A 23,708-nucleotide genomic window follows, 5' to 3' on the forward strand; every position below is an offset into this window, starting at 1 on the left:
GTCGAGGCGGCGGAGTGTGGCCTCTGAAATAGAGGCAATAGATTCCGGCCTATTAAGTAGAGGCAGAGGAATGCAGCCTCTGAAGTAGAGGCGGCGGATTGCGGTCTATGAAGTAGAGGAGGCTGAATGCAGCCTATGAAGTAGAGGCGGCAGAGTGCGGAATATGAAGTAGAGGTCGGTGGAGTGCGGCCTATGAGTTAGAGACGGCTGAGTGCGTTCTATGAAGTAGAGGCGGCAAAGTGCAGAATATGAAGTAGAGGTGGTGGAGTGCGGCCCATGAAGTGGAGGCGGTGGAGTGCAGCCTATGAAGTAGAGGCGGTAGAGCGCAGCCTTTGAAGTAGTGCCGGCGGAGAGGTGGAGGAGTGCAGCCTATGAAGTAGAGGCGGCAGAGTGCAGCCTTTGATGTAGAGGCGGTGGAGTGCAGCCTGGAGTGCGGCCTTTGAAGTAGAGGTGGCAGAGGAGTGTGGCCTATGAAATAGAGGCGGCGGAGGAGTACGGCCTATGAAGTAGAGGCAGCGGAGTGTGGCCTATGATGTAGAGATGGTGGATTTCGGACTATGAAGTAGCGGCGGCAGAGTGCGGCCTATGAAGTAAAGTTGGCGGAGTGCAGCCTATGAAGTAGAGATGGTGGAGTTCAGCTATGAAGTAGAGGTGGCGGAGTGCGGCCTAAGAGTTAGAGGCGGCAGAGTGCGGCCTATGAAGTAGAGTTGGCCGAGTGCAGAGCATGAAGGAGAGGTGGTGGAGTGTGGCCTATGAAATAGAGGCAGCGGAGTGCGGCCTATGAAGTAGAGACGGCGAAGTGCAGCCTATGAAGTGGAGGCAGCGGAGTGCAGCCTATGAAGTAGAGGCGGCAGAGTACAGCCTATGAAGTAGAGGCGGCTGAGTGCAGCCTATGAAGTAGAGGCGGCGGAGTGCGGCCTATGAAGTAGAGGTGAAAGAGAGGTGCGGCCTATGAAGTAGAGGCAGCGGAGGAGTTTGGCCTATGAAGTAGAGGCGGCAGAGTGCGGCCTATGAAGTAGTGGCAGCGGAGGAGTTCAGCCTATAAAGTAGAGGCGGTGGATTCCGGTCTATGAAGTAGAGGCGGCTGAATGCAGCCTATGATGTAGAGGTGGCGGAAAGTGGCCTATGAAGTCGAGGCGGCGGAGTGTGGCCTCTGAAATAGAGGCGATGGATTCCGGCCTATGAAGTAGAGGCAGAGGAATACAGCCTATGAAGTAGAGGCGGCGGATTGCGGTCTATGAAGTAGAGGAGCCTGAATGCAGCCTATGAAGTAGAGGCGGCAGAGTGCGGAATATGAAGTAGAGGTCGGTGGAGTGCGGCCTATGAGTTAGAGACGGCGGAGTGCGTTCTCTGAAGTAGAGGCGGCAGAGTGCAGAATATGAAGTAGAGGTGGTGGAGTGCGGCCCATGAAGTGGAGGCGGTGGAGTGCGGCCTATGAAGTAGAGGCAGTGGAGGAGTTCAGCCTATGAAGTAAAGGCGGCGGATTCCGGTCTATGAAGTAGAGGCGGCTGAATGCAGCCTATGATGTAGAGGTGGCAGAAAGTGGCCTATGAAGTCGAGGCGGCGGAGTGTGGCCTCTGAAATAGAGGCGATAGATTCCGGCCTATGAAGTAGAGGCAGAGGAATGCAGCCTCTGAAGTAGAGGCGGCGGATTGCGGTCTATGAAGTAGAGGAGGCTGAATGCAGCCTATGAAGTAGAGGCGGCAGAGTGCGGAATATGAAGTAGAGGTCGGTGGAGTGCGGCCTACGAGTTAGAGACGGCTGAGTGCGTTCTATGAAGTAGAGGCGGCAAAGTGCAGAATATGAAGTAGAGGTGGTGGAGTGCGGCCCATGAAGTGGAGGCGGTGGAGTGCAGCCTATGAAGTAGAGGCGGTAGAGCGCAGCCTTTGAAGTAGTGCCGGCGGAGAGGTGGAGGAGTGCAGCCTATGAAGTAGAGGCGGCAGAGTGCAGCCTTTGATGTAGAGGCGGTGGAGTGCAGCCTGGAGTGCGGCCTTTGAAGTAGAGGTGGCAGAGGAGTGTGGCCTATGAAATAGAGGCGGCGGAGGAGAGACGGTGGAGTTCAGCTATGAAGTAGAGGTGGCGGAGTGCGGCCTAAGAGTTAGAGGCGGCAGAGTGCGGCCTATGAAGTAGAGTTGGCCGAGTGCAGAGCATGAAGGAGAGGTGGTGGAGTGTGGCCTATGAAATAGAGGCAGCGGAGTGCGGCCTATGAAGTAGAGATGGCGAAGTGCAGCCTATGAAGTGGAGGCAGCGGAGTGCAGCCTATGAAGTAGAGGCGGCAGAGTACAGCCTATGAAGTAGAGGCAGTGGAGTCCAGCCTATGAAGTAGAGGCGGTGGAGTGCAGCCTGGAGTGCGGCCTTTGAAGTAGAGGCGGCAGAGGATTGTGTCCTATGAAGTAGAGGCGGTGGAGGAGTGCGGCCTATGAAGTAAAGGCAGCAGAGTGCGGCCTATGAAGTAGAGGCAGCGGAGTACATCCTATGAAGTGGAGGTGGCAGAGTGCAGCCTATGAAGTAGAGGCGGCAGAGTGTATCCTATGAAGTAGAGGTGGTGGAGTGCAGCCTATGAAATAGAGGCGGCAGAGTGCGGCCTATGAAGTAGAGGCAGCGGAGTGCAGCATATGAAGCAGAGGTGGCAGAGAGGTGGCAGAGTGTGGCATCTGAAGTAGAGGCGGAGGAGTGCAGCCTATCAAGTAGAGGCGGCGGAGTGCAGCCTATGAAGTAGAGGTGGCAGAGTGCAGCTTATGAAGTAGAGGCGGTGGAGCACAGCCTTTGAAGTAGTGCTGGCAGAGAGGTGGAGGAGTGCAGTGTACGAAGTAGAGGTGGTGGAGTGCGGCCTATGAAGTAGAGGCGGGGGAGCGCAGCCTATGAAGTGGAGGTGGCGGAGTGCACCCTATGAAGTGGGGGCGGCAGAGTGCAGCCTATGAAGTAGAGGGGCGGAGTTGGCCTATGAAGTAGAGGTGGCACAGAGGTGGCAGATGCGGAGTATGAAATAGAGGCGGCGTATGAAGTAGAGGCGGCGGAGTGCAGACTATGAAGTAGAGGCAGCAGAGTGCGGCCTATGAAGAAGAGGCGGTGGAATGCAGCCTATGAAGTAGAGGCGGTGGAGTGCGGCCTATGAAGTAGAGGCGGCTGAGGGCAGCTTCTGAAGTAGAGGCAACAGAGTGCAGACTATGAAGTGGAGGCGGTGGAGTGCAGCCTATGAAGTAGAGGCGGCGGAGTGCAGCCTATGAAGTATAGGTGGCAGAGTGCAGCCTATGAAGTAGAGGCGGTGGAGTGCGGCTTATGAAGTGAAAGTAGAGGAATACAGTCTATGAAGTAGAGGTGGCGGTGGAGTGCAGCCTATAAAGGAGAGGCGGCGGAGTGTAGTTTATGAAGTGGAGGTGGCAGAATGTGGCCTATGAAGTAGAGGCGGTGGAGTGCAGCCTTTGAAGTAGTGCCGGCGGAGAGGTGAAGTAGTGCAGAGTACGAAGTAGAGGTGGTGGAGTGCGGACTATGAAGTAGAGGCAGGGGAGCGCGGCCTATGAAGTGGAGGCGGCGGAGTGCACCCTATGAAGTGGATGCGGCAGAGTGCAGACTATGAAGTAGAGGTGGCGGAGTGCGGCCTATGAAGTAGAGGCGGCGGAGTTCAGCCTATGAAGGAGAGGCGGCAGAGTGCAGCTTATGAAGTGGAGGCGGTAGAATGTGGCCTATGAAGTACAGGCGGCGGAGTGTGGCCTATGAAGTAGAGATGGCAGAGAGCGGCCTATGAAGTGGAGGCGGCAGAGTGCAGCCAATGATGTGGAGGTGGCGGAGTGCAGCCTATGAAGTAGAGGCGGCGAAGGAGTGTGGCCTATTAAGTAGAGGCGGCGGAGGAGTGCGTCCTATGAAGTAGAGGCGGCAGAGTGCAGCCTATGAAGTAGAGGCAGCGGATTCCGGTCTATGAAGTAGAGGCGGCTGAATGCAGCATATGATGTAGAGGCGGCTGAGAGCGGCCTATGAAGTAGAGGCGGCGGAGTGCAGCCTTTGATGTAGAGGTGGCGGAGTGCAGCCTGGAGTGCAGCCTTTGAAGTAGAGGCGGCACAGAGGTGGCAGAGTGCGGCATATGAAGTAGAGGCGGCAGAGTGTGGTGGATGAAGTAGAGGCGGCGGAGTGCAGACTATGAAGTAGACGTGGAGGAGTGTAGACTATGAAGTAGAGGCGGCTGAGTGCAGCCTATGAAGTAGAGGCGGCGGAGTGCGGCCTATGAAGTAGAGGTGAAAGAGAGGTGCGGCCTATGAAGTAGAGGCAGCGGAGGAGTTTGGCCTATGAAGTAGAGGCGGCAGAGTGCGGCCTATGAAGTAGTGGCAGCGGAGGAGTTCAGCCTATAAAGTAGAGGCGGTGGATTCCGGTCTATGAAGTAGAGGCAGCTGAATGCAGCCTATGATGTAGAGGTGGCGGAAAGTGGCCTATGAAGTCGAGGCGGCGGAGTGTGGCCTCTGAAATAGAGGCGATGGATTCCGGCCTATGAAGTAGAGGCAGAGGAATACAGCCTATGAAGTAGAGGCGGCGGATTGCGGTCTATGAAGTAGAGGAGCCTGAATGCAGCCTATGAAGTAGAGGCGGCAGAGTGCGGAATATGAAGTAGAGGTCGGTGGAGTGCGGCCTATGAGTTAGAGACGGCGGAGTGCATTCTCTGAAGTAGAGGCGGCAGAGTGCAGAATATGAAGTAGAGGTGGTGGAGTGCAGCCCATGAAGTGGAGGCGGTGGAGTGCGGCCTATGAAGTAGAGGCAGTGGAGGAGTTCAGCCTATGAAGTAGAGGCGGCGGATTCCGGTCTATGAAGTAGAGGCGGCTGAATGCAGCCTATGATGTAGAGGTGGCAGAAAGTGGCCTATGAAGTCGAGGCGGCGGAGTGTGGCCTCTGAAATAGAGGCGATGGATTCCGGCCTATGAAGTAGAGGCAGAGGAATGCAGCCTCTGAAGTAGAGGCGGCGGATTGCGGTCTATGAAGTAGAGGAGGCTGAATGCAGCCTATGAAGTAGAGGCGGCAGAGTGCGGAATATGAAGTAGAGGTCGGCGGAGTGCGGCCTACGAGTTAGAGACGGCTGAGTGCGTTCTATGAAGTAGAGGCGGCAAAGTGCAGAATATGAAGTAGAGGTGGTGGAGTGCGGCCCATGAAGTGGAGGCGGTGGAGTGCAGCCTATGAAGTAGAGGCGGTAGAGCGCAGCCTTTGAAGTAGTGCCGGCGGAGAGGTGGAGGAGTGCAGCCTATGAAGTAGAGGCGGCAGAGTGCAGCCTTTGATGTAGAGGCGGTGGAGTGCAGCCTGGAGTGCGGCCTTTGAAGTAGAGGTGGCAGAGGAGTGTGGCCTATGAAATAGAGGCGGCGGAGGAGTGCGGCCTATGAAGAAGAGGCAGCGGAGTGTGGCCTATGATGTAGAGATGGTGGATTTCGGACTATGAAGTAGCGGCGGCAGAGTGCGGCCTATGAAGTAAAGTTGGCGGAGTGCAGCCTATGAAGTAGAGACGGTGGAGTTCAGCTATGAAGTAGAGGTGGCGAAGTGCGGCCTAAGAGTTAGAGGCGGCAGAGTGCGGCCTATGAAGTAGAGTTGGCCGAGTGCAGAGCATGAAGGAGAGGTGGTGGAGTGTGGCCTATGAAATAGAGGCAGCGGAGTGCGGCCTATGAAGTAGAGATGGCGAAGTGCAGCCTATGAAGTGGAGGCAGCGGAGTGCAGCCTATGAAGTAGAGGCGGCAGAGTACAGCCTATGAAGTAGAGGCAGTGGAGTCCAGCCTATGAAGTAGAGGCGGTGGAGTGCAGCCTGGAGTGCGGCCTTTGAAGTAGAGGCGGCAGAGGATTGTGTCCTATGAAGTAGAGGCGGTGGAGGAGTGCGGCCTATGAAGTAAAGGCAGCAGAGTGCGGCCTATGAAGTAGAGGCAGCGGAGTACATCCTATGAAGTGGAGGTGGCAGAGTGCAGCCTATGAAGTAGAGGCGGCAGAGTGTATCCTATGAAGTAGAGGTGGTGGAGTGCAGCCTATGAAATAGAGGCGGCAGAGTGCGGCCTATGAAGTAGAGGCAGCGGAGTGCAGCATATGAAGCAGAGGTGGCAGAGAGGTGGCAGAGTCTGGCATCTGAAGTAGAGGCGGAGGAGTGCAGCCTATCAAGTAGAGGCGGCGGAGTGCAGCCTATGAAGTAGAGGCGGCAGAGTGCAGCTTATGAAGTAGAGGCGGTGGAGCGCAGCCTTTGAAGTAGTGCCGGCAGAGAGGTGGAGGAATGCAGTGTACGAAGTAGAGGTGGTGGAGTGCGGCCTATGAAGTAGAGGCGGGGGAGCGCAGCCTATGAAGTGGAGGTGGCGGAGTGCACCCTATGAAGTGGGGGCGGCAGAGTGCAGCCTATGAAGTAGAGGGGCGGAGTTGGCCTATGAAGTAGAGGTGGCACAGAGGTGGCAGATGCGGAGTATGAAATAGAGGCGGCGTATGAAGTAGAGGCGGCGGAGTGCAGACTATGAAGTAGAGGCAGCAGAGTGCGGCCTACGAAGTAGAGGCGGCGGAGTGCAGCCTATGAAGTAGAGGCGGCAGAGTGCAGCCCATGAAGTAGAGGCCGTGGAGTCCAGCCGATGAAGTAGAGGCAGTGGAGTGCAGCCTTTGATGTAGAGGTGGCGGAGTGCAGCCTGGAGTGTGGCCTATGAAGTAGAGGCGGTGGAGGAGTGCGGCCTATGAAGTAGAGGCGGCAGAGTGTGGCCTATGAAGTAGAGGCGGCAGAGTACAGCGTACGAAGTGGAGGCGGCGGAGTGCAGCCTATGAAGTAGAGGCGGCAGAGTGCATCCTATGAAGTAGAGGCTGTAGAGTGCAGCCTATGAAGTAGAGGCGGCGGAGTGCAGCCTATGAAGTAGAGGTGATGGAGTGCGGCATATGAAGTAGAGGCGGCAGAGAGGTGGCAGAGTGCGGCGTATGAAGTAGAGGTGGAGGAGTCCAGCCTATAAAGTAGATGCGGTGAAGAACGGCCTATGAAGTGGAGGCGGTGGAGTGCAGCCTATGAAGTAGAGGCGGCAGAGTGCAGCCTATGATGTAGAGACGGCAGAGTGCAGTCTATGAAGTAGAGGTGGAGGAGTGCATCCTGGAGTGCAGCCTATGAAGTAGAGGCGGTGGAGTGCAGCCTATGAAGTAGAGGTGGCGGAGTGCAGTCTATGAAGTAGAGGCGGCAGAGTGTGGCCTGGAGTACAGCCTATGAAGTAGAGGCGGTGGAGCACAGCCTTTGAAGTAGTGCCGGCAGAGAGGTGGAGGAGTGCAGCGTACGAAGTAGAGGCGGTGGAATGCGGCCTATGAAGTAGAGGCGGGGGAGCGTGGCCTATGAAGTGGAGGTGGTGGAGTGCACCCTATGAAGTGGAGGCCGCAGAGTGCGGCCTATGAAGTTGAGGTGGCACAGAGGTGGCAGAGTGCGGCATATGAAGTAGAGGCGGCAGAGTGCGGCGGATGAAGTAGAGGCGGCGGAGTGCAGACTATGAAGTAGACGTGGCGGAGTGTGGCCTATGAAGTAGAGGCGGCTGAGTGCAGCCTATGAAGTAGAGGCGGCGGAGTGCGGCCTATGAAGTAGAGGTGAAAGAGAGGTGCGGCCTATGAAGTAGAGGCAGCGGAGGAGTTTGGCCTATGAAGTAGAGGCGGCAGAGTGCGGCCTATGAAGTAGTGGCAGCGGAGGAGTTCAGCCTATAAAGTAGAGGCGGCGGATTCCGGTCTATGAAGTAGAGGCGGCTGAATGCAGCCTGTGATGTAGAGGTGGCGGAAAGTGGCCTATGAAGTCGAGGCGGCGGAGTGTGGCCTCTGAAATAGAGGCGATGGATTCCGGCCTATGAAGTAGAGGCAGAGGAATACAGCCTATGAAGTAGAGGCGGCGGATTGCGGTCTATGAAGTAGAGGAGGCTGAATGCAGCCTATGAAGTAGAGGCGGCAGAGTGCGGAATATGAAGTAGAGGTCGGTGGAGTGCGGCCTACGAGTTAGAGACGGCTGAGTGCGTTCTATGAAGTAGAGGCGGCAAAGTGCAGAATATGAAGTAGAGGTGGTGGAGTGCGGCCCATGAAGTGGAGGCGGTGGAGTGCAGCCTATGAAGTAGAGGCGGTAGAGTGCAGCCTTTGAAGTAGTGCCGGCGGAGAGGTGGAGGAGTGCAGCCTATGAAGTAGAGGCGGCAGAGTGCAGCCTTTGATGTAGAGGCGGTGGAGTGCAGCCTGGAGTGCGGCCTTTGAAGTAGAGGTGGCAGAGGAGTGTGGCCTATGAAATAGAGGCGGCGGAGGAGTGCGGCCTATGAAGTAGAGGCAGCGGAGTGTGGCCTATGATGTAGAGATGGTGGATTTCGGACTATGAAGTAGCGGCGGAAGAGTGCGGCCTATGAAGTAAAGTTGGCGGAGTGCAGCCTATGAAGTAGAGACGGTGGAGTTCAGCTATGAAGTAGAGGTGGCGGAGTGCGGCCTAAGAGTTAGAGGCGGCAGAGTGCGGCCTATGAAGTAGAGTTGGCCGAGTGCAGAGCATGAAGGAGAGGTGGTGGAGTGTGGCCTATGAAATAGAGGCAGCGGAGTGCGGCCTATGAAGTAGAGACGGCGAAGTGCAGCCTATGAAGTGGAGGCAGCGGAGTGCAGCCTATGAAGTAGAGGCGGCAGAGTACAGCCTATGAAGTAGAGGCAGTGGAGTCCAGCCTATGAAGTAGAGGCGGTGGAGTGCAGCCTGGAGTGCGGCCTTTGAAGTAGAGGCGGCAGAGGATTGTGTCCTATGAAGTAGAGGCGGTGGAGGAGTGCGGCCTATGAAGTAAAGGCAGCAGAGTGCGGCCTATGAAGTAGAGGCAGCAGAGTACATCCTATGAAGTGGAGGTGGCAGAGTGCAGCCTATGAAGTAGAGGCGGCAGAGTGTATCCTATGAAGTAGAGGTGGTCGAGTGCAGCCTATGAAATAGAGGCGGCAGAGTGCGGCCTATGAAGTAGAGGCAGCGGAGTGCAGCATATGAAGCAGAGGTGGCAGAGAGGTGGCAGAGTGTGGCATCTGAAGTAGAGGCGGAGGAGTGCAGCCTATCAAGTAGAGGCGGCGGAGTGCAGCCTATGAAGTAGAGGTGGCAGAGTGCAGCTTATGAAGTAGAGGCGGTGGAGCGCAGCCTTTGAAGTAGTGCTGGCAGAGAGGTGGAGGAGTGCAGTGTACGAAGTAGAGGTGGTGGAGTGCGGCCTATGAAGTAGAGGCGGGGGAGCGCAGCCTATGAAGTGGAGGTGGCGGAGTGCACCCTATGAAGTGGGGGCGGCAGAGTGCAGCCTATGAAGTAGAGGGGCGGAGTTGGCCTATGAAGTAGAGGTGGCACAGAGGTGGCAGATGCGGAGTATGAAATAGAGGCGGCGTATGAAGTAGAGGCGGCGGAGTGCAGACTATGAAGTAGAGGCAGCAGAGTGCGGCCTATGAAGTAGAGGTGGTGGAATGCAGCCTATGAAGTAGAGGCGGTGGAGTGCGGCCTATGAAGTAGAGGCGGCTGAGGGCAGCTTCTGAAGTAGAGGCAACAGAGTGCAGACTATGAAGTGGAGGCGGTGGAGTGCAGCCTATGAAGTAGAGGCGGCGGAGTGCAGCCTATTAAGTATAGGTGGCAGAGTGCAGCCTATGAAGTAGAGGCGGTGGAGTGCGGCTTATGAAGTGAAAGTGGTAGAATACAGTCTATGAAGTAGAGGTGGCGGTGGAGTGCAGCCTATGAAGGAGAGGCGGCGGAGTGTAGTTTATGAAGTGGAGGTGGCAGAATGTGGCCTATGAAGTAGAGGCGGTGGAGTGCAGCCTTTGAAGTAGTGCCGGCGGAGAGGTGAAGTAGTGCAGAGTACGAAGTAGAGGTGGTGGAGTGCGGACTACGAAGTAGAGGCAGGGGAGCGTGGCCTATGAAGTGGAGGCGGCGGAGTGCACCCTATGAAGTGGATGCGGCAGAGTGCAGACTATGAAGTAGAGGCGGCGGAGTGCGGCCTATGAAGTAGAGGCGGCGGAGTTCAGCCTATGAAGGAGAGGCGGCAGAGTGCAGCTTATGAAGTGGAGGCGGTAGAATGTGGCCTATGAAGTACAGGCGGCGGAGTGTGGCCTATGAAGTAGAGATGGCGGAGAGCGGCCTATGAAGTGGAGGCGGCAGAGTGCAGCCAATGATGTGGAGGTGGCGGAGTGCAGCCTATGAAGTAGAGGCGGCGAAGGAGTGTGGCCTATTAAGTAGAGGCGGCGGAGGAGTGCGTCCTATGAAGTAGAGGCGGCAGAGTGCAGCCTATGAAGTAGAGGCAGCGGATTCCGGTCTATGAAGTAGAGGCGGCTAAATGCAGCATATGATGTAGAGGCGGCTGAGAGCGGCCTATGAAGTAGAGGTGGCGGAGTGCAGCCTTTGATGTAGAGGTGGCGGAGTGCAGCCTGGAGTGCAGCCTTTGAAGTAGAGGCGGCACAGAGGTGGCAGAGTGCGGCATATGAAGTAGAGGCAGCAGAGTGTGGCGGATGAAGTAGAGGCGGCGGAGTGCAGACTATGAAGTAGACGTGGAGGAGTGTAGACTATGAAGTAGAGGCAGCTGAGTGCAGCCTATGAAGTAGAGGCGGCGGAGTGCGGCCTATGAAGTAGAGGTGAAAGAGAGGTGCGGCCTATGAAGTAGAGGCAGCGGAGGAGTTTGGCCTATGAAGTAGAGGCGGCAGAGTGTGGCCTATGAAGTAGTGGCAGCGGAGGAGTTCAGCCTATAAAGTAGAGGCGGTGGATTCCGGTCTATGAAGTAGAGGCGGCTGAATGCAGCCTATGATGTAGAGGTGGCGGAAAGTGGCCTATGAAGTCGAGGCGGCGGAGTGTGGCCTCTGAAATAGAGGCGATGGATTCCGGCCTATGAAGTAGAGGCAGAGGAATACAGCCTATGAAGTAGAGGCGGCGGATTGCGGTCTATGAAGTAGAGGAGCCTGAATGCAGCCTATGAAGTAGAGGCGGCAGAGTGCGGAATATGAAGTAGAGGTCGGTGGAGTGCGGCCTATGAGTTAGAGACGGCGGAGTGCATTCTCTGAAGTAGAGGCGGTAGAGTGCAGAATATGAAGTAGAGGTGGTGGAGTGCAGCCCATGAAGTGGAGGCGGTGGAGTGCGGCCTATGAAGTAGAGGCAGTGGAGGAGTTCAGCCTATGAAGTAGAGGCGGCGGATTCCGGTCTATGAAGTAGAGGCGGCTGAATGCAGCCTATGATGTAGAGGTGGCAGAAAGTGGCCTATGAAGTCGAGGCGGCGGAGTGTGGCCTCTGAAATAGAGGCGATGGATTCCGGCCTATGAAGTAGAGGCAGAGGAATGCAGCCTCTGAAGTAGAGGCGGCGGATTGCGGTCTATGAAGTAGAGGAGGCTGAATGCAGCCTATGAAGTAGAGGCGGCAGAGTGCGGAATATGAAGTAGAGGTCGGCGGAGTGCGGCCTACGAGTTAGAGACGGCTGAGTGCGTTCTATGAAGTAGAGGCGGCAAAGTGCAGAATATGAAGTAGAGGTGGTGGAGTGCGGCCCATGAAGTGGAGGCGGTGGAGTGCAGCCTATGAAGTAGAGGCGGTAGAGCGCAGCCTTTGAAGTAGTGCCGGCGGAGAGGTGGAGGAGTGCAGCCTATGAAGTAGAGGCGGCAGAGTGCAGCCTTTGATGTAGAGGCGGTGGAGTGCAGCCTGGAGTGCGGCCTTTGAAGTAGAGGTGGCAGAGGAGTGTGGCCTATGAAATAGAGGCGGCGGAGGAGTGCGGCCTATGAAGAAGAGGCAGCGGAGTGTGGCCTATGATGTAGAGATGGTGGATTTCGGACTATGAAGTAGCGGCGGCAGAGTGCGGCCTATGAAGTAAAGTTGGCGGAGTGCAGCCTATGAAGTAGAGACGGTGGAGTTCAGCTATGAAGTAGAGGTGGCGAAGTGCGGCCTAAGAGTTAGAGGCGGCAGAGTGCGGCCTATGAAGTAGAGTTGGCCGAGTGCAGAGCATGAAGGAGAGGTGGTGGAGTGTGGCCTATGAAATAGAGGCAGCGGAGTGCGGCCTATGAAGTAGAGATGGCGAAGTGCAGCCTATGAAGTGGAGGCAGCGGAGTGCAGCCTATGAAGTAGAGGCGGCAGAGTACAGCCTATGAAGTAGAGGCAGTGGAGTCCAGCCTATGAAGTAGAGGCGGTGGAGTGCAGCCTGGAGTGCGGCCTTTGAAGTAGAGGCGGCAGAGGATTGTGTCCTATGAAGTAGAGGCGGTGGAGGAGTGCGGCCTATGAAGTAAAGGCAGCAGAGTGCGGCCTATGAAGTAGAGGCAGCGGAGTACATCCTATGAAGTGGAGGTGGCAGAGTGCAGCCTATGAAGTAGAGGCGGCAGAGTGTATCCTATGAAGTAGAGGTGGTGGAGTGCAGCCTATGAAATAGAGGCGGCAGAGTGCGGCCTATGAAGTAGAGGCAGCGGAGTGCAGCATATGAAGCAGAGGTGGCAGAGAGGTGGCAGAGTCTGGCATCTGAAGTAGAGGCGGAGGAGTGCAGCCTATCAAGTAGAGGCGGCGGAGTGCAGCCTATGAAGTAGAGGCGGCAGAGTGCAGCTTATGAAGTAGAGGCGGTGGAGCGCAGCCTTTGAAGTAGTGCCGGCAGAGAGGTGGAGGAGTGCAGTGTACGAAGTAGAGGTGGTGGAGTGCGGCCTATGAAGTAGAGGCGGGGGAGCGCAGCCTATGAAGTGGAGGCGGCGGAGTGCACCCTATGAAGTGGGGGCGGCAGAGTGCAGCCTATGAAGTAGAGGGGCGGAGTTGGCCTATGAAGTAGAGGTGGCACAGAGGTGGCAGATGCGGAGTATGAAATAGAGGAGGCGTATGAAGTAGAGGCGGCGGAGTGCAGACTATGAAGTAGAGGCAGCAGAGTGCGGCCTACGAAGTAGAGGCGGCGGAGTGCAGCCTATGAAGTAGAGGCGGCAGAGTGCAGCCCATGAAGTAGAGGCCGTGGAGTCCAGCCGATGAAGTAGAGGCAGTGGAGTGCAGCCTTTGATGTAGAGGTGGCGGAGTGCAGCCTGGAGTGTGGCCTATGAAGTAGAGGCAGTGGAGGAGTGCGGCCTATGAAGTAGAGGCGGCAGAGTGTGGCCTATGAAGTAGAGGCGGCAGAGTACAGCGTACGAAGTGGAGGCGGCGGAGTGCAGCCTATGAAGTAGAGGCGGCAGAGTGCATCCTATGAAGTAGAGGCTGTAGAGTGCAGCCTATGAAGTAGAGGCGGCGGAGTGCAGCCTATGAAGTAGAGGTGATGGAGTGCGGCATATGAAGTAGAGGTGGCAGAGAGGTGGCAGAGTGCGGCGTATGAAGTAGAGGTGGAGGAGTCCAGCCTATAAAGTAGATGCGGTGAAGAACGGCCTATGAAGTGGAGGCGGTGGAGTGCAGCCTATGAAGTAGAGGCGGCAGAGTGCAGCCTATGATGTAGAGACGGCAGAGTGCAGTCTATGAAGTAGAGGTGGAGGAGTGCATCCTGGAGTGCAGCCTATGAAGTAGAGGCGGTGGAGTGCAGCCTATGAAGTAGAGGCGGCGGAGTGCAGTCTATGAAGTAGAGGCGGCAGAGTGTGGCCTGGAGTACAGCCTATGAAGTAGAGGCGGTGGAGCACAGCCTTTGAAGTAGTGCCGGCAGAGAGGTGGAGGAGTGCAGCGTACGAAGTAGAGGCGGTGGAATGCGGCCTATGAAGTAGAGGCGGGGGAGCGTGGCCTATGAAGTGGAGGTGGTGGAGTGCACCCTATGAAGTGGAGGCCGCAGAGTGCGGCCTATGAAGTAGAGGTGGCACAGAGGTGGCAGAGTGCGGCATATGAAGTAGAGGCGGCAGAGTGCGGCGGATGAAGTAGAGGCGGCGGAGTGCAGACTATGAAGTAGACGTGGCGGAGTGTGGCCTATGAAGTAGAGGCGGCTGAGTGCAGCCTATGAAGTAGAGGCGGCGGAGTGCGGCCTATGAAGTAGAGGTGAAAGAGAGGTGCGGCCTATGAAGTAGAGGCAGCGGAGGAGTTTGGCCTATGAAGTAGAGGCGGCAGAGTGCGGCCTATGAAGTAGTGGCAGCGGAGGAGTTCAGCCTATAAAGTAGAGGCGGCGGATTCCGGTCTATGAAGTAGAGGCGGCTGAATGCAGCCTGTGATGTAGAGGTGGCGGAAAGTGGCCTATGAAGTCGAGGCAGCGGAGTGTGGCCTCTGAAATAGAGGCGATGGATTCCGGCCTATGAAGTAGAGGCAGAGGAATACAGCCTATGAAGTAGAGGCGGCGGATTGCGGTCTATGAAGTAGAGGAGGCTGAATGCAGCCTATGAAGTAGAGGCGGCAGAGTGCGGAATATGAAGTAGAGGTCGGTGGAGTGCGGCCTACGAGTTAGAGACGGCTGAGTGCGTTCTATGAAGTAGAGGCGGCAAAGTGCAGAATATGAAGTAGAGGTGGTGGAGTGCGGCCCATGAAGTGGAGGCGGTGGAGTGCAGCCTATGAAGTAGAGGCGGTAGAGCGCAGCCTTTGAAGTAGTGCCGGCGGAGAGGTGGAGGAGTGCAGCCTATGAAGTAGAGGCGGCAGAGTGCAGCCTTTGATGTAGAGGCGGTGGAGTGCAGCCTGGAGTGCGGCCTTTGAAGTAGAGGTGGCAGAGGAGTGTGGCCTATGAAATAGAGGCGGCGGAGGAGTGCGGCCTATGAAGTAGAGGCAGCGGAGTGTGGCCTATGATGTAGAGATGGTGGATTTCGGACTATGAAGTAGCGGCGGAAGAGTGCGGCCTATGAAGTAAAGTTGGCGGAGTGCAGCCTATGAAGTAGAGACGGTGGAGTTCAGCTATGAAGTAGAGGTGGCGGAGTGCGGCCTAAGAGTTAGAGGCGGCAGAGTGCGGCCTATGAATTAGAGTTGGCCGAGTGCAGAGCATGAAGGAGAGGTGGTGGAGTGTGGCCTATGAAATAGAGGCAGCGGAGTGCGGCCTATGAAGTAGAGACGGCGAAGTGCAGCCTATGAAGTGGAGGCAGCGGAGTGCAGCCTATGAAGTAGAGGCGGCAGAGTACAGCCTATGAAGTAGAGGCAGTGGAGTCCAGCCTATGAAGTAGAGGCGGTGGAGTGCAGCCTGGAGTGCGGCCTTTGAAGTAGAGGCGGCAGAGGATTGTGTCCTATGAAGTAGAGGCGGTGGAGGAGTGCGGCCTATGAAGTAAAGGCAGCAGAGTGCGGCCTATGAAGTAGAGGCAGCGGAGTACATCCTATGAAGTGGAGGTGGCAGAGTGCAGCCTATGAAGTAGAGGCGGCAGAGTGTATCCTATGAAGTAGAGGTGGTGGAGTGCAGCCTATGAAATAGAGGCGGCAGAGTGCGGCCTATGAAGTAGAGGCAGCGGAGTGCAGCATATGAAGCAGAGGTGGCAGAGAGGTGGCAGAGTGTGGCATCTGAAGTAGAGGCGGAGGAGTGCAGCCTATCAAGTAGAGGCGGCGGAGTGCAGCCTATGAAGTAGAGGTGGCAGAGTGCAGCTTATGAAGTAGAGGCGGTGGAGCGCAGCCTTTGAAGTAGTGCTGGCAGAGAGGTGGAGGAGTGCAGTGTACGAAGTAGAGGTGGTGGAGTGCGGCCTATGAAGTAGAGGCGGGGGAGCGCAGCCTATGAAGTGGAGGTGGCGGAGTGCACCCTATGAAGTGGGGGCGGCAGAGTGCAGCCTATGAAGTAGAGGGGCGGAGTTGGCCTATGAAGTAGAGGTGGCACAGAGGTGGCAGATGCGGAGTATGAAATAGAGGCGGCGTATGAAGTAGAGGCGGCGGAGTGCAGACTATGAAGTAGAGGCAGCAGAGTGCGGCCTATGAAGTAGAGGCGGAGGAATGCAGCCTATGAAGTAGAGGCGGTGGAGTGCGGCCTATGAAGTAGAGGCGGCTGAGGGCAGCTTCTGAAGTAGAGGCAACAGAGTGCAGACTATGAAGTGGAGGCGGTGGAGTGCAGCCTATGAAGTAGAGGCGGCGGAGTGCAGCCTATTAAGTATAGGTGGCAGAGTGCAGCCTATGAAGTAGAGGCGGTGGAGTGCGGCTTATGAAGTGAAAGTGGTGGAATACAGTCTATGAAGAAGAGGTGGCGGTGGAGTGCAGCCTATGAAGGAGAGGCGGCGGAGTGTAGTTTATGAAGTGGAGGTGGCAGAATGTGGCCTATGAAGTAGAGGCGGTGGAGTGCAGCCTTTGAAGTAGTGCCGGCGGAGAGGTGAAGTAGTGCAGAGTACGAAGTAGAGGTGGTGGAGTGCGGACTATGAAGTAGAGGCAGGGGAGCGCGGCCTATGAAGTGGAGGCGGCGGAGTGCACCCTATGAAGTGGATGCGGCAGAGTGCAGACTATGAAGTAGAGGCGGCGGAGTGCGGCCTATGAAGTAGAGGCGGCGGAGTTCAGCCTATGAAGGAGAGGCGGCAGAGTGCAGCTTATGAAGTGGAGGCGGTAGAATGTGGCCTATGAAGTACAGGCGGCGGAGTGTGGCCTATGAAGTAGAGATGGCGGAGAGCGGCCTATGAAGTGGAGGCGGCAGAGTGCAGCCAATGATGTGGAGGTGGCGGAGTGCAGCCTATGAAGTAGAGGCGGCGAAGGAGTGTGGCCTATTAAGTAGAGGCGGCGGAGGAGTGCGTCCTATGAAGTAGAGGCGGCAGAGTGCAGCCTATGAAGTAGAGGCAGCGGATTCCGGTCTATGAAGTAGAGGCGGCTGAATGCAGCATATGATGTAGAGGCGGCTGAGAGCGGCCTATGAAGTAGAGGCGGCGGAGTGCAGCCTTTGATGTAGAGGTGGCGGAGTGCAGCCTGGAGTGCAGCCTTTGAAGTAGAGGCGGCACAGAGGTGGCAGAGTGCGGCATATGAAGTAGAGGCGGCAGAGTGTGGCGGATGAAGTAGAGGCGGCGGAGTGCAGACTATGAAGTAGACGTGGAGGAGTGTACACTATGAAGTAGAGGCGGCTGAGTGCAGCCTATGAAGTAGAGGCGGCGGAGTGCGGCCTATGAAGTAGAGGTGAAAGAGAGGTGCGGCCTATGAAGTAGAGGCAGCGGAGGAGTTTGGCCTATGAAGTAGAGGCGGCAGAGTGCGGCCTATGAAGTAGTGGCAGCGGAGGAGTTCAGCCTATAAAGTAGAGGCGGTGGATTCCGGTCTATGAAGTAGAGGCGGCTGAATGCAGCCTATGATGTAGAGGTGGCGGAAAGTGGCCTATGAAGTCGAGGCGGCGGAGTGTGGCCTCTGAAATAGAGGCGATGGATTCCGGCCTATGAAGTAGAGGCAGAGGAATACAGCCTATGAAGTAGAGGTGGCGGATTGCGGTCTATGAAGTAGAGGAGCCTGAATGCAGCCTATGAAGTAGAGGCGGCAGAGTGCGGAATATGAAGTAGAGGTCGGTGGAGTGCGGCCTATGAGTTAGAGACGGCGGAGTGCATTCTCTGAAGTAGAGGCGGCAGAGTGCAGAATATGAAGTAGAGGTGGTGGAGTGCAGCCCATGAAGTGGAGGCGGTGGAGTGCGGCCTATGAAGTAGAGGCAGTGGAGGAGTTCAGCCTATGAAGTAGAGGCGGCGGATTCCGGTCTATGAAGTAGAGGCGGCTGAATGCAGCCTATGATGTAGAGGTGGCAGAAAGTGGCCTATGAAGTCGAGGCGGCGGAGTGTGGCCTCTGAAATAGAGGCGATGGATTCCGGCCTATGAAGTAGAGGCAGAGGAATGCAGCCTCTGAAGTAGAGGCGGCGGATTGCGGTCTATGAAGTAGAGGAGGCTGAATGCAGCCTATGAAGTAGAGGCGGCAGAGTGCGGAATATGAAGTAGAGGTCGGCGGAGTGCGGCCTACGAGTTAGAGACGGCTGAGTGCGTTCTATGAAGTAGAGGCGGCAAAGTGCAGAATATGAAGTAGAGGTGGTGGAGTGCGGCCCATGAAGTGGAGGCGGTGGAGTGCAGCCTATGAAGTAGAGGCGGTAGAGCGCAGCCTTTGAAGTAGTGCCGGCGGAGAGGTGGAGGAGTGCAGCCTATGAAGTAGAGGCGGCAGAGTGCAGCCTTTGATGTAGAGGCGGTGGAGTGCAGCCTGGAGTGCGGCCTTTGAAGTAGAGGTGGCAGAGGAGTGTGGCCTATGAAATAGAGGCGGCGGAGGAGTGCGGCCTATGAAGAAGAGGCAGCGGAGTGTGGCCTATGATGTAGAGATGGTGGATTTCGGACTATGAAGTAGCGGCGGCAGAGTGCGGCCTATGAAGTAAAGTTGGCGGAGTGCAGCCTATGAAGTAGAGACGGTGGAGTTCAGCTATGAAGTAGAGGTGGCGAAGTGCGGCCTAAGAGTTAGAGGCGGCAGAGTGCGGCCTATGAAGTAGAGTTGGCCGAGTGCTGAGCATGAAGGAGAGGTGGTGGAGTGTGGCCTATGAAATAGAGGCAGCGGAGTGCGGCCTATGAAGTAGAGATGGCGAAGTGCAGCCTATGAAGTGGAGGCAGCGGAGTGCAGCCTATGAAGTAGAGGCGGCAGAGTACAGCCTATGAAGTAGAGGCAGTGGAGTCCAGCCTATGAAGTAGAGGCGGTGGAGTGCAGCCTGGAGTGCGGCCTTTGAAGTAGAGGCGGCAGAGGATTGTGTCCTATGAAGTAGAGGCGGTGGAGGAGTGCGGCCTATGAAGTAAAGGCAGCAGAGTGCGGCCTATGAAGTAGAGGCAGCGGAGTACATCCTATGAAGTGGAGGTGGCAGAGTGCAGCCTATGAAGTAGAGGCGGCAGAGTGTATCCTATGAAGTAGAGGTGGTGGAGTGCAGCCTATGAAATAGAGGCGGCAGAGTGCGGCCTATGAAGTAGAGGCAGCGGAGTGCAGCATATGAAGCAGAGGTGGCAGAGAGGTGGCAGAGTCTGGCATCTGAAGTAGAGGCGGAGGAGTGCAGCCTATCAAGTAGAGGCGGCGGAGTGCAGCCTATGAAGTAGAGGCGGCAGAGTGCAGCTTATGAAGTAGAGGCGGTGGAGCGCAGCCTTTGAAGTAGTGCCGGCAGAGAGGTGGAGGAGTGCAGTGTACGAAGTAGAGGTGGTGGAGTGCGGCCTATGAAGTAGAGGCGGGGGAGCGCAGCCTATGAAGTGGAGGCGGCGGAGTGCACCCTATGAAGTGGGGTCGGCAGAGTGCAGCCTATGAAGTAGAGGGGCGGAGTTGGCCTATGAAGTAGAGGTGGCACAGAGGTGGCAGATGCGGAGTATGAAATAGAGGCGGCGTATGAAGTAGAGGCGGCGGAGTGCAGACTATGAAGTAGAGGCAGCAGAGTGCGGCCTACGAAGTAGAGGCGGCGGAGTGCAGCCTATGAAGTAGAGGCGGCAGAGTGCAGCCCATGAAGTAGAGGCCGTGGAGTCCAGCCGATGAAGTAGAGGCAGTGGAGTGCAGCCTTTGATGTAGAGGTGGCGGAGTGCAGCCTGGAGTGTGGCCTATGAAGTAGAGGCGGTGGAGGAGTGCGGCCTATGAAGTAGAGGCGGCAGAGTGTGGCCTATGAAGTAGAGGCGGCAGAGTACAGCGTACGAAGTGGAGGCGGCGGAGTGCAGCCTATGAAGTAGAGGCGGCAGAGTGCATCCTATGAAGTAGAGGCTGTAGAGTGCAGCCTATGAAGTAGAGGCGGCGGAGTGCAGCCTATGAAGTAGAGGTGATGGAGTGCGGCATATGAAGTAGAGGTGGCAGAGAGGTGGCAGAGTGCGGCGTATGAAGTAGAGGTGGAGGAGTCCAGCCTATAAAGTAGATGCGGTGAAGAACGGCCTATGAAGTGGAGGCGGTGGAGTGCAGCCTATGAAGTAGAGGCGGCAGAGTGCAGCCTATGATGTAGAGACGGCAGAGTGCAGTCTATGAAGTAGAGGTGGAGGAGTGCATCCTGGAGTGCAGCCTATGAAGTAGAGGCGGTGGAGTGCAGCCTATGAAGTAGAGGCGGCGGAGTGCAGTCTATGAAGTAGAGGCGGCAGAGTGTGGCCTGGAGTACAGCCTATGAAGTAGAGGCGGTGGAGCACAGCCTTTGAAGTAGTGCCGGCAGAGAGGTGGAGGAGTGCAGCGTACGAAGTAGAGGCGGTGGAATGCGGCCTATGAAGTAGAGGCGGGGGAGCGTGGCCTATGAAGTGGAGGTGGTGGAGTGCACCCTATGAAGTGGAGGCCGCAGAGTGCGGCCTATGAAGTAGAGGTGGCAGAGAGGTGGCAGAGTGCGGCATATGAAGTAGAGGCGGCAGAGTGCGGCGGATGAAGTAGAGGCGGCGGAGTGCAGACTATGAAGTAGACGTGGCGGAGTGTGGCCTATGAAGTAGAGGCGGCTGAGTGCAGCCTATGAAGTAGAGGCGGCGGAGTGCGGCCTATGAAGTAGAGGTGAAAGAGAGGTGCGGCCTATGAAGTAGAGGCAGCGGAGGAGTTTGGCCTATGAAGTAGAGGCGGCAGAGTGCGGCCTATGAAGTAGTGGCAGCGGAGGAGTTCAGCCTATAAAGTAGAGGCGGCGGATTCCGGTCTATGAAGTAGAGGCGGCTGAATGCAGCCTGTGATGTAGAGGTGGCGGAAAGTAGCCTATGAAGTCGAGGCGGCGGAGTGTGGCCTCTGAAATAGAGGCGATGGATTCCGGCCTATGAAGTAGAGGCAGAGGAATACAGCCTATGAAGTAGAGGCGGCGGATTGCGGTCTATGAAGTAGAGGAGGCTGAATGCAGCCTATGAAGTAGAGGCGGCAGAGTGCGGAATATGAAGTAGAGGTCGGTGGAGTGCGGCCTACGAGTTAGAGACGGCTGAGTGCGTTCTATGAAGTAGAGGCGGCAAAGTGCAGAATATGAAGTAGAGGTGGTGGAGTGCGGCCCATGAAGTGGAGGCGGTGGAGTGCAGCCTATGAAGTAGAGGCGGTAGAGCGCAGCCTTTGAAGTAGTGCCGGCGGAGAGGTGGAGGAGTGCAGCCTATGAAGTAGAGGCGGCAGAGTGCAGCCTTTGATGTAGAGGCGGTGGAGTGCAGCCTGGAGTGCGGACTTTGAAGTAGAGGTGGCAGAGGAGTGTGGCCTATGAAATAGAGGCGGCGGAGGAGTGCGGCCTATGAAGTAGAGGCAGCGGAGTGTGGCCTATGATGTAGAGATGGTGGATTTCGGACTATGAAGTAGCGGCGGAAGAGTGCGGCCTATGAATTAAAGTTGGCGGAGTGCAGCCTATGAAGTAGAGACGGTGGAGTTCAGCTATGAAGTAGAGGTGGCGGAGTGCGGCCTAAGAGTTAGAGGCGGCAGAGTGCGGCCTATGAAGTAGAGTTGGCCGAGTGCAGAGCATGAAGGAGAGGTGGTGGAGTGTGGCCTATGAAATAGAGGCAGCGGAGTGCGGCCTATGAAGTAGAGACGGCGAAGTGCAGCCTATGAAGTGGAGGCAGCGGAGTGCAGCCTATGAAGTAGAGGCGGCAGAGTACAGCCTATGAAGTAGAGGCAGTGGAGTCCAGCCTATGAAGTAGAGGCGGTGGAGTGCAGCCTGGAGTGCGGCCTTTGAAGTAGAGGCGGCAGAGGATTGTGTCCTATGAAGTAGAGGCGGTGGAGGAGTGCGGCCTATGAAGTAAAGGCAGCAGAGTGCGGCCTATGAAGTAGAGGCAGCGGAGTACATCCTATGAAGTGGAGGTGGCAGAGTGCAGCCTATGAAGTAGAGGCGGCAGAGTGTATCCTATGAAGTAGAGGTGGTGGAGTGCAGCCTATGAAATAGAGGCGGCAGAGTGCGGCCTATGAAGTAGAGGCAGCGGAGTGCAGCATATGAAGCAGAGGTGGCAGAGAGGTGGCAGAGTGTGGCATCTGAAGTAGAGGCGGAGGAGTGCAGCCTATCAAGTAGAGGCGGCGGAGTGCAGCCTATGAAGTAGAGGTGGCAGAGTGCAGCTTATGAAGTAGAGGCGGTGGAGCGCAGCCTTTGAAGTAGTGCTGGCAGAGAGGTGGAGGAGTGCAGTGTACGAAGTAGAGGTGGAGGAGTGCGGCCTATGAAGTAGAGGCGGGGGAGCGCAGCCTATGAAGTGGAGGTGGCGGAGTGCACCCTATGAAGTGGGGGCGGCAGAGTGCAGCCTATGAAGTAGAGGGGCGGAGTTGGCCTATGAAGTAGAGGTGGCACAGAGGTGGCAGATGCGGAGTATGAAATAGAGGCGGCGTATGAAGTAGAGGCGGCGGAGTGCAGACTATGAAGTAGAGGCAGCAGAGTGCGGCCTATGAAGTAGAGGCGGTGGAATGCAGCCTATGAAGTAGAGGCGGTGGAGTGCGGCCTATGAAGTAGAGGCGGCTGAGGGCAGCTTCTGAAGTAGAGGCAACAGAGTGCAGACTATGAAGTGGAGGCGGTGGAGTGCAGCCTATGAAGTAGAGGCGGCGGAGTGCAGCCTATGAAGTATAGGTGGCAGAGTGCAGCCTATGAAGTAGAGGCGGTGGAGTGCGGCTTATGAAGTGAAAGTGGTGGAATACAGTCTATGAAGTAGAGGTGGCGGTGGAGTGCAGCCTATGAAGGAGAGGCGGCGGAGTGTAGTTTATGAAGTGGAGGTGGCAGAATGTGGCCTATGAAGTAGAGGCGGTGGAGTGCAGCCTTTGAAGTAGTGCCGGCGGAGAGGTGAAGTAGTGCAGAGTACGAAGTAGAGGTGGTGGAGTGCGGACTATGAAGTAGAGGCAGGGGAGCGCGGCCTATGAAGTGGAGGCGGCGGAGTGCACCCTATGAAGTGGATGCGGCAGAGTGCAGACTATGAAGTAGAGGCGGCGGAGTGCGGCCTATGAAGTAGAGGCGGCGGAGTTCAGCCTATGAAGGAGAGGCGGCAGAGTGCAGCTTATGAAGTGGAGGCGGTAGAATGTGGCCTATGAAGTACAGGCGGCGGAGTGTGGCCTATGAAGTAGAGATGGCGGAGAGCGGCCTATGAAGTGGAGGCGGCAGAGTGCAGCCAATGATGTGGAGGTGGCGGAGTGCAGCCTATGAAGTAGAGGCGGCGAAGGAGTGTGGCCTATTAAGTAGAGGCGGCGGAGGAGTGCGTCCTATGAAGTAGAGGCGGCAGAGTGCAGCCTATGAAGTAGAGGCAGCGGATTCCGGTCTATGAAGTAGAGGCGGCTGAATGCAGCATATGATGTAGAGGCGGCTGAGAGCGGCCTATGAAGTAGAGGCGGCGGAGTGCAGCCTTTGATGTAGAGGTGGCGGAGTGCAGCCTGGAGTGCAGCCTTTGAAGTAGAGGCGGCACAGAGGTGGCAGAGTGCGGCATATGAAGTAGAGGCGGCAGAGTGTGGCGGATGAAGTAGAGGCGGCGGAGTGCAGACTATGAAGTAGACGTGGAGGAGTGTAGACTATGAAGTAGAGGCGGCTGAGTGCAGCCTATGAAGTAGAGGCGGCGGAGTGCGGCCTATGAAGTAGAGGTGAAAGAGAGGTGCGGCCTATGAAGTAGAGGCAGCGGAGGAGTTTGGCCTATGAAGTAGAGGCGGCAGAGTGCGGCCTATGAAGTAGTGGCAGCGGAGGAGTTCAGCCTATAAAGTAGAGGCGGTGGATTCCGGTCTATGAAGTAGAGGCGGCTGAATGCAGCCTATGATGTAGAGGTGGCGGAAAGTGGCCTATGAAGTCGAGGCGGCGGAGTGTGGCCTCTGAAATAGAGGCGATGGATTCCGGCCTATGAAGTAGAGGCAGAGGAATACAGCCTATGAAGTAGAGGCGGCGGATTGCGGTCTATGAAGTAGAGGAGCCTGAATGCAGCCTATGAAGTAGAGTCGGCAGAGTGCGGAATATGAAGTAGAGGTCGGTGGAGTGCGGCCTATGAGTTAGAGACGGCGGAGTGCATTCTCTGAAGTAGAGGCGGCAGAGTGCAGAATATGAAGTAGAGGTGGTGGAGTGCAGCCCATGAAGTGGAGGCGGTGGAGTGCGGCCTATGAAGTAGAGGCAGTGGA

Source organism: Triturus cristatus, chromosome 1_1 (genome assembly GCF_964204655.1).
Source record: "Triturus cristatus chromosome 1_1, aTriCri1.1, whole genome shotgun sequence".
NCBI classification, from domain to species: domain Eukaryota; kingdom Metazoa; phylum Chordata; class Amphibia; order Caudata; family Salamandridae; genus Triturus; species Triturus cristatus.